Genomic DNA, 14,831 nt, shown 5'->3' on the forward strand with positions numbered 1-14,831 from the left:
CCTCAGTATCATTGAACTGGAAAGACTGAAAGGAGGGAAGTTCCTCAGAGTATGCACCAGACCTCAGGCATACTTCACAGCAAAGTACAAAGCATAACCTAAAGCAGGGTTCGAAATTAACGGTTGTCCGGTTGCCAATGGCCACCTTAAGTCCCGCCCGGGCAACCTAAAAGTCGTGTCATTTTGCCCGGCTTGGTCCCCCGCTTTATCCCTCTCTCTATCACTCTCCGTCTCCGCCCGCCATCCGTGTCCGGGCCGCCGAGTCTCCGCTCTCCGGCCGCCTTGCACATGCGCACTGCCAGCACATCCTCGGCTGCCCTGCACACTGCCATGGCCTGCACATCCTCCCCCTGCACATGCGCACTGCCATGGCCTGCACATCCTCCCCCTGCACATGCGCACAACCACAGACAGCACATCATCGGCCACCCTGCACATGCGCACTGCCACGGCCACTGGTCGGCGCCGGGCACTTTCTCCCTCCCTTTGCATTGCAGGAGATCTGGCCGCCATTGCTGTCCGGTTGCTGCCTCGCCCCGACCACTGAAACCCAACGCAGAATCACTCCCTGGAGCTGGAGTAACTCCCTGGAATAACTCTTGCTTCTTGGTTTCCTGGTCCTCCAAAAATATTACAAATGGAATTTAAACAGGAGGTGGTGGAGGATGGACTTAAGCAAAAAAGGGTTCTTGGGGAAAAAAGAGCTACCTACGGGGAGAAAAGATGAGGTACGAAGGTAAGCTAGCCAAGAATATAGAGCAGGATAGTAAACGCTTAAATGATTAAAGGAACACAGGTCTGGAGTTTGTCATCTTTAATTATAACATATAGCAGAACGGTACATCAGGTTGTTAGTTCATCACTACCGCTTCCAAGACTACTTAATGCAGGAAGTGTGTGTTAATATATAGTGTACAGTAAGGTGGGATTAATGATGCTACACTACTCTGATTGGTTCACATGCAATAACCAATCTACATCCTTCCCCGTAAAGAGTAAAGATAGTTAGGCAAATGTTAAACGTACTCGCTGTATCTGTCAGGCGGTCTACTAATACGACCCGAACGCGTACGGACAAACCCCTCTCCCTCAGTACCAGAAAAGTTAGTGGGGGAGGGAGGCAGTGAACCCGAAAAGGAGAAAGCAGCTGGGGACACTTGAGGAGACCGGTGGGGTGAGCATGCGGGAGTGGTAATGTTGTTAGAAGGGATTGCCGACCGAGGCGGAGAGCGCACGCTGGGACTAGTGGTAGCAGGAGCAGCAGAGGGTTTAAACGGCAGGGGTGGAGCAAATGGATCGGCTGGAGGTGGTCGAGGTTCGTTTACAAGCAGCAAACCGTTTACAAGTTGGCGGCTCCGTCTGTATAGGACACCATCGGCGTTGATGAGGTAGGAGCTGGGTTCCTTAGACGGGCCGACAACGAAACCCAACTTGACCCTCAGTAGCGACTTCAGTGGTTTGCTGGACTTGTCATAAGAGCGCTTCTGAATGTTGTGTTTCTCATGAATGCACTTCTGGACCGCGGCTGGATTAAACACCTGTGGCTTCAGCTGTCATTGGGCAATTGGTATCGGAGGTCGTGTTGTCCGAGACATCAGGCGTCGAGCTGGTGAACCCAGGACCCCGTCTCTGGAAATGTTTCTAAGGTTTAAAAGGTCTAGATAAACATCTGACTTGGCTAGGTGGGAGCGTTCCATTAGTTGTTTTGCGCTCCTGACGGCACGTTCAACGAGCCCGTTGCTTTGGGGGTATTCAGGGCTGCTACATGGTGGAAGTTCCATCGTTGGGCAAAGTGTTTAAATGCGTGGCTGGTGAACTGTCTTCCGTTGTCAGTTTGCAGACGAACTGGTGCACTGAATACAGAAAAGTGTCTTTGTAGCTTTTGTATAACCAATCAATCAATCAATCAACCTTTATTGTCATCTTGCAAGCAACAGTTGTACAGTACAAAATGAAAAGACGTTTCCCAGGGAATAGCGGAGCATCGCACATGAAATTTAAAACATTTCACACATAATAACACTAAAAACAATCCAGTCCCTGATGGAACAGTATAAATAGTTAAAAGCAGGTAAAACACCACGTTAAAATACAATAAACCAATCATAAAAATGTCCGGGGCAGCTGATTTGAGTGGCCAGTGCCAGTTATTAAAGTGGCCAGTGCCAGTTATTAAAGTGTCCGTGCCAGCCGCAGAATCAAGTGACTGTGTGTACAGAGTGACTGTTTAGCAGCCTCACAGCCTGTGGTAGGAAGCTGTTTAGCAGTCTTGTAGTCCGGGCTTTGATGCTTCGATATCTCTTGCCTGATGGCAGGAGATCCAGGTGTATGTGGAGGGGGTGCAGTTTGTCCTTAGCAATTCTCTGAGCTTTTTTTAGACAGCGGCTCTGGAACAGTTCTTGTACCGAGGGTAGGGAGACGCCAATGATCCTCTCTGCTCCCCTCACTACCCTCTGCAGAGCCTTCCTGTCCGAGCAGTTGCAGGTGGAGTACCACGTATTTATGCAGTACGTGAGTAGACTCCACCGTACCCCTGTAGAAAGTCCTGAGGATGTTGGTGGGAAGTGGGGGAGGGAGGCAGTTTTCCTTCGTTTTGTCGACATTTAATTCTAGATTATTTTTGCCGCACCAGTCCATTAGTTGTTTTACTTCCTCCCTGTACATTGATTCGTCATCTCCGCTGATGAGTCCCACCACTGTTGTGTCATCCGCGAATTTTATGATCTTATTGTCCCTGAATCTGGCAGCACAGTCATGTGTGAGCAATGTGAACAACAGCGGGCTGAGCACACAGCCTTGAGGGGAGCCGGTGCTCAGCGTGATCGAGCCTGAAGTGTTCTTGCCAACACGGACTGACTGCGGTCTCTCTGTCAGAAAGTCCAAGATCCAGTGACACAGGGTGGTGTTGAGGCCCAGCAGGGTTAGTTTCTCCACAAGTCTCTGTGGGATGATGGTGTCAATGTACAGGATTCTGGCGTATGTGTTTTTGTTTTCCAGATGCGTGAGTACTGTGTGCAGCGTGGTAGAGATGGCATCCTCTGTAGCCATGTCGGATGTGATGGTGGGCAGTAAGTCGAGTTCAAACCAGTTAGAGTAGGAGTCGACTAGGACTAGGTAATGTTTACCGTGCCATTCGAAAATGTCTGCTGCCAGCGATGTCCAAGGCAGTGCTGGTGGGGGTTGTTGCAGCAGAGGCTGTCTCTGTTGGTGTGGTGCCAAACTGTTGCAGATGGGGCAGGATGCTGTTCTGTCCCGTATGTACTTGGTCATCCCAGGCCAATAGAACATTCTCTGTGCGTGAGCCAACGTGGCCTCGGTGCCTGGGTGACCGTTGTGTGCCTCTTTATAGTATTCGTCTTGTAAGGATGATGGGATCACGACTTTGTGACCTTTAACAATGACACTGTCTGAATCGAAGATGAGCTGAGCTGGTTTGCGGCACGAGTGAGCCATGGTAATACAAATAAAACTGATGAAACACAAATAAAACCCGATATACGGCCGCAGTGGGTCACTTCACGCTGTCTGACACCATGTAAATGATTAAAGGAACACAGGTCTGGAGTTTAAGTCATCTTTAATTACAACATATAGCAGAACGGTACATCAGGTTGTTAGTTCATCACTACCGCTTCCAAGACTACTTAAGGTAGGAAGTGGGTGTTAATATAAAGTGTACAGTAAGGTGGGGTTAATGATGCTACACTACTCTGATTGGTTCACATGCAATAACCAATTTACAGGGTATGTGAAGAGGAACAAATTAGTTAAAACCAAAGTTGGACCCTTGAAGACCGAAAAAGGTGAATTTATTATCGGGAACAAGGAAATGGCAGATGAGTTGAACAGGTACTTTGGATCTGTCTTCACTAAGGAGGACCCAAACAATCTTCCTGATATAGTAGTGGCCAGATGATCTGGGGTGACGGAGGAACTGAAGGAAATCTACATTAGGCAGGAAATGGTGTTGGATAGACTGCTGGGACTGAAGGCTGATAAATCCCCAGGGCCTGATGGTCTGCATCCCAGGTAGGCTGTGGGCCGAGGAGCTTTTTTGTGCAGTTTTGTGACCCAACTCACGGAACTGCATGAAATGTTCACATATTGTGTAAAAATATTATATAAATCACCCCTGAATCTCGTCAAGAACAAAACTTGCATATTTTTTATTAAATTAGAGAAAAAACGGTAAAATGTTCGGGTATTTTTAGTCCAATCAAAGCACATTTGACATTGAGTCGGTCGCCAGTTGGCCAATCACGCGCTTTGTTTCAGGCTAGCTAGGCAGGGAGCACACAACATGACTGAGAGTACTTCCACTGATGCCTGTTTTACTGGAGTTTCTGATGAAGGTTCTTTTTAGTTCTGTGGAATACATGTCGTGGAAACTTGTAGCAGGGTAATTGAATTTAGTGAGAAAAGCATGAAGACGTCTGAAGAATGTGCAGCAAGTGGATAGAAGTGGAACAAAGCCTTGAAAGCAAAGTCCCTGCTGAGGTGCTGCAGTCAAACTTTGTGAATCAACTGGAACTGTTGATCTAAAGTCTGAATTTATGAAAATTAATCTGTATGGACTTTAATTAATTTAATTGCACCCAATCTGTATGGACTTTAATGAATTTAATTGCACCCTTTTATAATGTGAAAAAATGAGATTTGGAGGCTGTACATTTACTCATTCATTCATTCATTCATTCATTCATTCATTCATTCATTCATTCATTCACTCATTCATTCACTCATTCATTCACTCATTCATTCACTCATACATTCATTCATTCATTCATTCACATTCATTCATGAAGTTTAGGGCCTAAACTATGTGTATCCATAACAAAGTAAATTAAACATTTTCTCTAATGCCAGCTTGTTGAAGTCTAATAAGTTTTCTTTAACATCTATTCTCGGTGTAGGGGTGATGCTCTAGGAGAATCTTTGCCAAAGATCATTGCAAAATGCAATCTGTCTCTCCCTCCAGACACCAGAAATGAATCTGATTTTTGTTTAGTGGATAAACTGGCATAAGGAGCTGACAGTTGAATCTGTATTCAGCATTGTTGCCAATAATGTGTTCTCCTGACCTATTCGACACTTAAAGCAGAGTTTTCTGTAAATTCACTTTGTACTATAACTTACCGGGAAAAAGTGCGGGGCCTATGTACTTAACATAGTGAAGCTGCGGTCTCAATTAAGAAGCGGCCGATTCGCGAACACGGAGCCGAGGACTGTGTTTGGATCATCTCCACGGGCGGGGGGGGGGGGGGGTGGGATGGCTGTACATAGCGCCGTCCGTAGCGGCCGTTTCCAGGCCCCGACCACGGGAGAAAAACTGAGGAATATTCAATGCACTTTATAGGCTTCCTTCGGAGTGAGAAATGGTCAGAAATGGCTGATGTTTATGAAATGAATTGGCGTATGTGAACTTGAACTTGAACTAATTTATCTATGGTAGTAGTTATTCTCATTAACATTAAGAAGAGGTTGAAATGTTATGAATTGAAGTCCATGCAGACTTAATGACTATGAGATGGGTTTTTTTGTAGTCTCTGCCTGACCCTCCAATTGAAATTGAACTAACTTATCAATGTACATCAAAACTTATCAAAAGACTTGGAATCTGATGAAGAATATTCAGATGAAGATCAGACGTAATGTAAACAAATAAATTGGGGAAATAAATGATTATATAAAGTTTTATTTTAATGTCTATCATTTCACTGTTTATTTGGTCAAATTATTTAAACAATGAGTGAATTACTTATGATAATGGCGTGCTGGTAAATGACAATGCGACAGTCGAACCACCCATCCACACACACATCCATCTTTATGCACACTTCCATGCATACACACACACACACACACACATACATGCACACATACATCCGCACACACCCATCCACACATCCATCCGCACGCAGACTTAGATGTACACATCCATCTGCGCGTAGACTTACATGTACACATCCATGCACACATACATCCACACACATACATCCACACACATACAACCACACACACACATCCACACACACATCCATACATCCATCCATTCGCACATACATCCATCCACACATACATACACACACACTTACATCCACACATCCACAAATACACAATTGACAGGTATACACAGACACACACACAAACAACAGATAAACAATGCAACACTTTTAGGGCTATTTCAGGTTAAAGGTAATAGCCCTCATTTGCAAAGGCACCATCGGGGGGTCTGTAACATAAATATAGGCTCATTGTAGCTTAATATGAATACTCATCGAGTAAACATCAGAGCATTCGATTCTTGATCAGGATGTGACATTTACATCAGAAATAAGACAGGTCTCTTACAGGTCTGTCACCTAGCCTGGCACTGCCCCAGTCCCACTATGGCCGTTACCCCCATTCTCCTCACTATGGGGTTCAGTAAACGGGGGAACCCGGAGGATCTGTCCTGACCCTTTAATTAGGCAGGTTCATGAGCCCTTAAAACCTGGGACCTCTGCTGCAGTCTCATTACATTTCCTATTAAAGCGACTGAAAGATGCCTTGCAGGACTGTCCCCCAACCTGGAACTGCCCCAGTCGCACTATGGCGGTGACCCCCACTCTGCACACTGGCAGTCAGTGGGGTCAGTAAAGGGAGGAACCCACAAGAACTGCCCTCACCCATTAATTAGGCTGGTTCAGGAGCAGTACCTCTACGACAGTGTCATTAAAACAACACTCACAATTATATTCATCATTATTTTTATATAATATAATTATACTTAATTATATATGATTACAGTCATATTTACGTCATATATATATATATATATAGGTATAATAATATATAGTTTAAATGGACTGCAACACGGAAATAGGCTGCCCATTATGTGATATGGGCATTGGCCACTAGATGGCGGTTACTTTCGAATCTCATTTTCAAATTAGTTTAATTAATTAATGTGCAACTTTTGGCACTGACGGGTTATGACATCCTTCTCAATTATATTTCATCTAAATCTGTGGAAAATATCATGTAGTTCCGTGGCGTGGGTCACGAAAATCGATTTCTAGACACATTTTTGATACTTGGCCCACAGCCTAAGGGTACTTATGGAAGTGGCTCTAGAAATCGTGGATGCATTGGTGATAATTTTCCAATGTTCGATAGACTCACGATCAGTTCCTGTGGATTAGAGGGTAGCTAATGTTATCCCACTTTTTAAGAAAGACGGGAGAGGGAAACAGGGAATTATAGACCAGTTAGCCTGACATCGGTGGTGGAGAAGTTGCTGGAGTCAATTATAAAAGATGAGATGGCCGAACATTTGGATAGCAGTAACAGAATCGGTCCGAGTCAGCGTGGATTTACGAAGGGGAAATCATGCTTGACTAATCTTCTGGAATTTATTGAAGATGTAACTAGGAAAATGGACAAGGGAGAGCCAGTGGATGTAGTGTGCCTGGACTTTCAGAAAGCATTTAATTTTGCCCACATAGATTAGTGGGCAAAATTAGGGCACATGGTATTGGGGGTGGAGTGCTGACATGGATAGAGAAGTGGTTGGCAGACAGGAAACAAAGAGTAGGGGTTAACGGGTTCCCTTTCAGAATGGCAGGCAGTGACTAGTGGGGTACTGCAAGGCTCGGTGCTGGGACCACAGCTATTTACAATATACATCAATGATTTGGATGAAGGGATTCAAAGTAACATTAGCAAATTTGCAGATGACACAAAGCTGGGTGGCAGTGTGAACTGTGATGAGGATGCTATGAGAATGCAGGGTGACTTGGACAGGTTGGGGGAGTGGGCAGATGCATGGCTGATGAAGTTTAATGCGGATAAATGTCAGGTTATCCACTTTGGTAGCAAAAACAGGAAGGCAGATTACTATCTAAATGGCTTCAAGTTGGGAAAAGGGGATGTGGGGTACTTGTACATCAGTCTATGAAAGTAAGCATGCAGGTACAGCAGGCAGTGAAGAAAGTGAATGGCATGTTGGCCTTTATAACAAGAGGAATCGAATATAGGAGTAAAGAGGTCCTTCTGCAGTTGTACAGAGCCCTAGTGAGACTACACCCGGAGTATTGTGTGCAGTTTTGGTCCCGTAATTTGAGGAAGGACATTCTTGCTATTGAGGGAGTGCAGCATAGGTTTACAAGGTTAATTCCCAGGATGGCGGGACTGTCATATGCAGAGAGAATGGTGCAGCTGGGCTTGTACACTCTGAAGGATGAGAGGATATCTCATTGAAACATATAAGATTGTTAAGGGTTTGGACACGCTAGAGGCAGGAAACATGTTCCTGATGTTGGGGGAGTCCAGAACCAGGGGCCACAGTTTAAGAATAAGGAGTAAGTCATTTAGAACGGAGACGAGGAAACACTTTTTCTCACAGAGAGTGGCGAGTGTGCGGAATTCTCTGCCTCAGAGGGTGGAGGAGGCAGGATCTCTGGATGCTTTTAAGAGAGAGCTAGATAGGGCTCTTAAAAATAGCGGAGTCAGAGGATATGGGGAGAAGGCAGGAACAGGGTACTGATTGTGGATGATCAGCCATGATCACATTGAATGGCGGTGCTGCCTCAAAGGGCTGAATGGCCTGCTCCTGCACCTATTGCCTACTGTCTATTGTCTTCAATTTCCCAGCACTGGCTTCCAAACCAGGGCATTGGAGATGTCCTCATTCTTTAGGGAACGGGGATACCACTCTTCCACTAGATGAGGCTCTCACCAGGGTCTCTTCTATACCCTGTAACTCTGCTCTCCCCCCACTCGTAACAAGGGCAGAGTCCCCCTTGTCCTAATCTTCCACCCTACCAGCCGTCACATACAACAGATAATCGTCCAACATTTTCGCCACCTACAACGGGATCCCCCACTGGCCACATCTTCCCATCTTCTCCCCTTTTGGCTTTCCCCAGAGACCGTTCCCTCCGTAACTCCCTCGTCAATTCGTCCCTTCCCACCCAAACCACCCCCTCTCCTGACAGTTGAGTTTAATAGCCTGATGGCTGTGGGGAAGTAGCTATTTCTGAACCAGGACGTTGCAGTCTTCAGGCTCCTGTACCTTCTACCTGAAGGTAGCGGGGAGAGGAGTGTGTGGCCAGGATGGTGTGGGTCCTTGATGATGTTGCCATCCTTTTTGAGGCAGCGACTGCGATAGATCCCGTCAATGGTAAGGAGGTCAGACCTGATGATGCACTGGGCAGTGTTTACTACTTTTTGTAGTCTTTTCTGGCTCCTGGGCGCTCAAGTTGCCGAACCAAGCCACGAAGCAACCGGTCAGCATGCTCTCTACTGTACACCTGTAGAAGTTAGAGAGAGTCCTCCTTGACATACCGACTCTGCGTAATCTTCTAAGGAAGTAGAGTCGCTGATGTGCTTTGTTAATAATTGCATCAGTGTTCTCGGACCAGATCTTCAGAAATATGCACGCCCAGGAATTTTAAGCTCTTGTCACCTATCACCATCGACCCATTGATATAAAAATGGGAATGTGGGTCCCCATCCTACCCCTTCCAAAGCCCACAATCAGTTCCTTCATTTTGCTGGTGTTGAGAGCCAGGTTATTGTGCTGGCACCATTTTGTTAGTCGGTCGATCTCACTTCTATACTCTGACTCGTCCCCATCAGTGATACGTCCCACAACAGTGGTGTCGTCAGCAAACTTGATGATGGAGTTCGCACTATGACTGGCTACGCAGTCATGAGTATAGAGTGAGTACAGCAGGGGGCTGAGCACGCAGCCTTGAGCTGCTCCCATGCTGATTGTTATCGAGGCCGACACATTTCCACCAATACGAACTGTCTGTGGTCTTTGAATGAGGAAGTCGAGGATCCAATTGCAGAGGGAGGCACAGAGACACAGATCTGATAGCTTGGTAACCAGCTTGGTCTCACTGAGGTTGATCATACGCTGAATAATCCAACCAGAATTTTGTTTGAAAGTGGAAAGGAATAATAGAAATTGCATTTATTGCAATGTGTAAAAAGAGTTAAGACTATTATAATGTCACTGCATGTCATTGTGGTATATATCATGTTGATTGGTGAATATGTTTATTTCGTGACTTTATTTGAAGCAGAAATAATATGTGAAAGCTTCATTAAGCATAATTCCGACTGGTAACTACGCACTTCGTCCGAGCACATTATCGCACGCGTCATGCAAGCCGTCTTAAATGACCACCTAAACTCTCATTTGGCAACCTAAAAAGCTGCCTAGGTTGCCCGGCTGGCATGAGACAAAAAAAAGTGAGAGCCCTGTAAAGGATATTAAAAATAAGGATGCATGGAAATCAATACTGTCCAACGGCTACAATATAATTGCTGTCCATGAATAAAGATAATGACAATCTGAGATCTGCTAGTAACAAAAAACCCACAAATATCCTAAATCCAAAGTAAAATGGGGAACCTCAAAATACCCATAGACCAAGAAGCAACGTTCACTTTTCAAGTCAGCACCCCTTTATTAGAACAGGAAAGAGTAAAACGGCTCCAAATGGAAAAGAAAGCAAAGGAATGGCAGGTGGAATTCAACTATGACAAGTGTGAAGTGATGCATTTTACGAAACTAAACCAAAGCAAAGACAAGGTCCCCCACAGTGAATGAATGGGTCCTGCAGTATTGTAGAACAAAATGAGTTTGGGGTACAAGTACAGAGTTACATGAAAGCAGCGATGCAGATAGACAAGTTAGTGAGAAAACATTTGGCATGCTGGCATTCATCTGATGCAGCATTTACAAGAGTTAAAATCGCATGTTGCAGCTTGACAAGGTATGGATGAGAGCACATCTAGAATATTGAATGCTACTGTGGCACCCATACTCTTGGAAGGATAACCTAAAGTGACTGGCCCACTACCGCGACTTTTCAGCAACTGTCTTCGACCTTCAAGCTCGAGGGCACTCGCCTGAAAAACCGCGAGCTGGATTGACCATCAACGATGAAACCGCGAGCTGGATCGACTGTCAGCACGCGCACACACACACACCGCAAAGGCAGGAGCCAGGGAAAACGGGGGAGCACTGTCTGAAATTCACACCCGCGATGAACAGGAAGATAAAACATGGCTGGCACAGTGTAAGTAAGTCCTTTAAAAGAGCAGGGAGGGGGAGAAGAGAAAGGGGGGGAGAAGGGGGGGAATAAGAGGGGGGAGAAGGGGGGGTAGAGAAGGGGGAGTAGAGAAGGGGGGGGAGAGAAGGGGGGGGAGAGAAAGGGGGGGAGAGAAGGGGGGAGAGAGAAGGGGGGAGAGAAAGGCGGGGGAAGAAGCTTTTAAGAAGCCAGACAACTTTTAGTAAAGTTTAGCGGGCATTTAACATTACCGGTCGTTTTTTTTTGTTCTGAAAACTCGTGCTTACGTTTATATTCCCCAATGAGCCAATTTAAATGCCCAGTGTTCAAAGGAGATTACCTACGGCTACCTCGACTACCATTGCACTACGAGTTCAAAAAAACCATGCCGACCAATTGTTACTCGTGGAAAAATTTTCAGCATGCTGAAAAATTTTCCTCGACCAAACTGAGGCCGCGATTATGCGGGAATTTCTCTTGAGCATGAAGGAGAGTTACAGTGACCTCCTAGGACCACTTGTCGACCATGCTGCGAGTTTGTGGCGAGCGCAAACTCTTCTAAACTCGCAAATTAGGTCGCCATAGTGGGACAGGCCCTTTAATTAAAGAGGGTGCAGAAGAGATTCACAGGGATTTTGTTCAGACTGGGATGCTTGTGCTTTAAAGAGAGGCTGAATAGGATGGAAACGTTTTCCCTGGAGTGAAGGAGATAGTGTGGTGACCTTGTAGAAGTTTATGAAATCATGAGGGGCACAGACAAGGTGGTCACAATACTTCTCTGAGGGTTGGGGAGTTAGGATGGCATAGGTTTTAGATAGGGGATCTGATGCACACCTTTTCCACATAGAGGGTGGTAGGTACTTGGAGTAAGTGGCAGAGATGGATACAATAATGTTGAAAATATATTTCAATACAAGTAGAAAATATTGAATAGGCCACATGCAGGCCAATCTCTGAATTAGCTCAAGGCAAGTTGGGCTGAAGGGCCTATCTCAATGGTGCAAAATGCTGACTCAAAAACAATTATTTTAAATTGCAGAATGCAAGTATCAAGACAGTCACATGGTTCAAGGTCCAAAAGAAATAGATGTACAAAACCATTTTTTTTTTAAATTTTGGATTGGAGAAAAGGTTAAAGGAATCAGTCAATGGAATCTACATTTCGATCAACAAAGGGATCATTAGGAGAATTAGCTAATGCACACACATTTTACTATGGAGTGAGTAAAAAATGCTAACAATGACTAACAAATGGATACGATTTCAACTTTCGAGGGAACACATACCGCTGATGAAATGTAAGGAGAGATGTTTCAGATACCCTCAAATCAGAACCCAAGGAGATAATGATAATCACAAGTACACAATATGCGCTGATGAATTTTGGGAAAGACAGACTAAATGGGAGTACACTGAGGAATGTAGATGAATGGAGAGAGCCGGGAGTCCAAGTTCATAGTTTGCTGAAAGTGAAACAACACAGCTGAAATGGATGACAGCTTCAAGTTCCCAGGCTAACAATTTGTCCTGGTTGAACCACATTGGTACTATGGCCAAGAAAACACATTAAAACCTCTACTTTCTCAGAAGATTAAAAACAAATTGGCACATGTCCAATGACTCTCACCAATTTCTAAAGATGCACCGAAGAAAGCACTTGAGTGGGAAACATCACAAGTTTGGTTTGCAACTCTTGCCCAAGAGTTGGCAAAGTGTTGCAGATTTATCCCAGTCCATCACACATGGCAGCCACCACCCGCCCCCAATTTCTTCCCATAGGTTGAAGGAGAGAGTAAGAAAATCTTAAAGGGGATCTTTTTTTTTTTTTAAATACAGAGTGGCTGATATATAAAACTCACTGCCAGAGATGGTAGTTGAATCAGACATAATTACAAGGGCTTAAGAGCCACTACAAACAGCAAGCAGAGAAGGATACAATCCCAGTATGAGCAAATGGGATGAGCATACATGGGCAGAAAGGTCAGCGTGGATGTGGTGGGCAGAAGAACCAGTTAATTGGAAGGCAATGGTAGTGTGAGGGGTAGGTGAAGGAAATGTGAATGGATGAAAAAGCTGTGCCAGAACTGTGCTTTACACAGAATTGATAAATAAATACCAAATAATTAAAGAAGAAATATGTTTACAAATAAAGCTTAAAAACAAACCTAAAGGTCACAGGTTGGAGGGGGTTTTATAATATGCCATAATTAAGTGCACTTTCTTCAAATAGTATTTTTTTTTTAAACATTAGTGAATTATTGTAATAATTTCAAATCAGGCCATGACAAAGTAACCTTTATCGAGATGAGCCCACAGAACAAATTGCATTGGGAACTAAAGGCACCTGACTCTACCAAGAGCAAAAGAAAAATAGAATGTGATAGTCTTAATGACTCAGCATGGCATCATTTCCATGACAGCAGAAGATATAATGAGCCAGTAGTGGAGAATGAAACAAAAATATCGCCTCAGCGCAGAGAGAGAAGAGGAGGGGAGAGACTGCAGCCCTAAGACTTTTGCCTCCATCACAGTGAGAAGGTGCTATGTGGACTCACTGTGGTGGATGTTAATATGTGTTTATTGTTGTTTTTTTATTGTATTGTATGTATGTATGACTGCAGGCACTAACATTTCGTTCAGACTTCGGTCTGAATGACAATAAAGGAAACCCTGTAACCCTGTAACCTGTAAATAGGAATTACATTTAGACCTAATTCTATCAGTGCCACTATAAATGCGATAAATAGACAATTATCAAAGTTTTTAGCGGGGGATTTTAACTTTCATACAGAGCAAACTAACTAGGCTGGTGTCAGAAAGGTAATTCATTTTTATTGTGTTGAGCAGATTTCCGCTTATAAAATTGCTCAAATTGAGGACAAGCCTTATTACATCTAGTAATGAGTAAACAGTTACATTTTGTTTACAAAATAGCAATGGGTGAACATGCCCAGTGGTGATTATAATATTGAAGTCAAAATACAGAATTTAAAACACGAAAAAAACATTTAAGATCAGTTAGACTGGGATGACATCAATATACTGAGAAAGAGGATGTTCCAGCAGATTGCATATATCAATTGGATGATGAGATATGAAAAACAGTGGATAATCAAAGCGATACAGAACTGGTTTGCATTCTTAACAGATGAGAGCTTCACTTTTCATAAGATGAACAAGCTTATAGGACAACTTAAAAAAATAGGACAAAGTCGACAAAATATTAAAAACAAACATATTTTGGTAGAAATACAAATGACAAGATGACACAAGGATTGAAGATTGTAAAGGATATCAAAATCAACAACTAAAAAAATGCCCTGTATTCACTATCTTAATAATATATTTTCATGCTTTCCCGAATGATAGCAGACTGACTGGTCTTTTGCATTGCATTTTCTTTCTGCCTCCTTTTTCAATTGCTGATCTTCCAATTTGTGGGCATCATTTTAGAATTCGTGATTTTTGTTAAATGACTACCAGGCCATCCACTCTATACCTCATCATTTCTTTCAAACTCGGTGTCTCTGGAAGTTCCAGCCACGCAAAACCCAGTCTGCAAAACTAGGCAATATGGTGGGTCTTCAGTAGTTAGCAATTCTTCCAAATACTCACTGAAGCCTTCCCAACCTTTAATTTGTATAGTCAAGGAGCTCTTTCAACCAAAATATTACAACTGGGAACATTCAGTGATTATGGTCAATTCAAATTTTTGAAAAGTGCGAAGGTTATTAGGCACTGAATTAAAACAGTCAGTATGTTTTA

The 14,831-nt window shown here is 43.9% G+C and overlaps 1 protein-coding gene across 3 annotated transcripts in view; it reads right to left on the minus strand.

The window, feature by feature from the left end:
* Positions 1–14,831, minus strand: part of snx13 (sorting nexin 13) — a 178,736-nt gene that overhangs the window by 84,961 nt on the left and 78,944 nt on the right. The gene's annotated exons all lie outside the window — the stretch shown is intronic.

This window comes from Amblyraja radiata, chromosome 2 (assembly GCF_010909765.2).
Source record: "Amblyraja radiata isolate CabotCenter1 chromosome 2, sAmbRad1.1.pri, whole genome shotgun sequence".
In the NCBI taxonomy this organism is placed as follows: Eukaryota; Metazoa; Chordata; class Chondrichthyes; order Rajiformes; family Rajidae; genus Amblyraja; species Amblyraja radiata.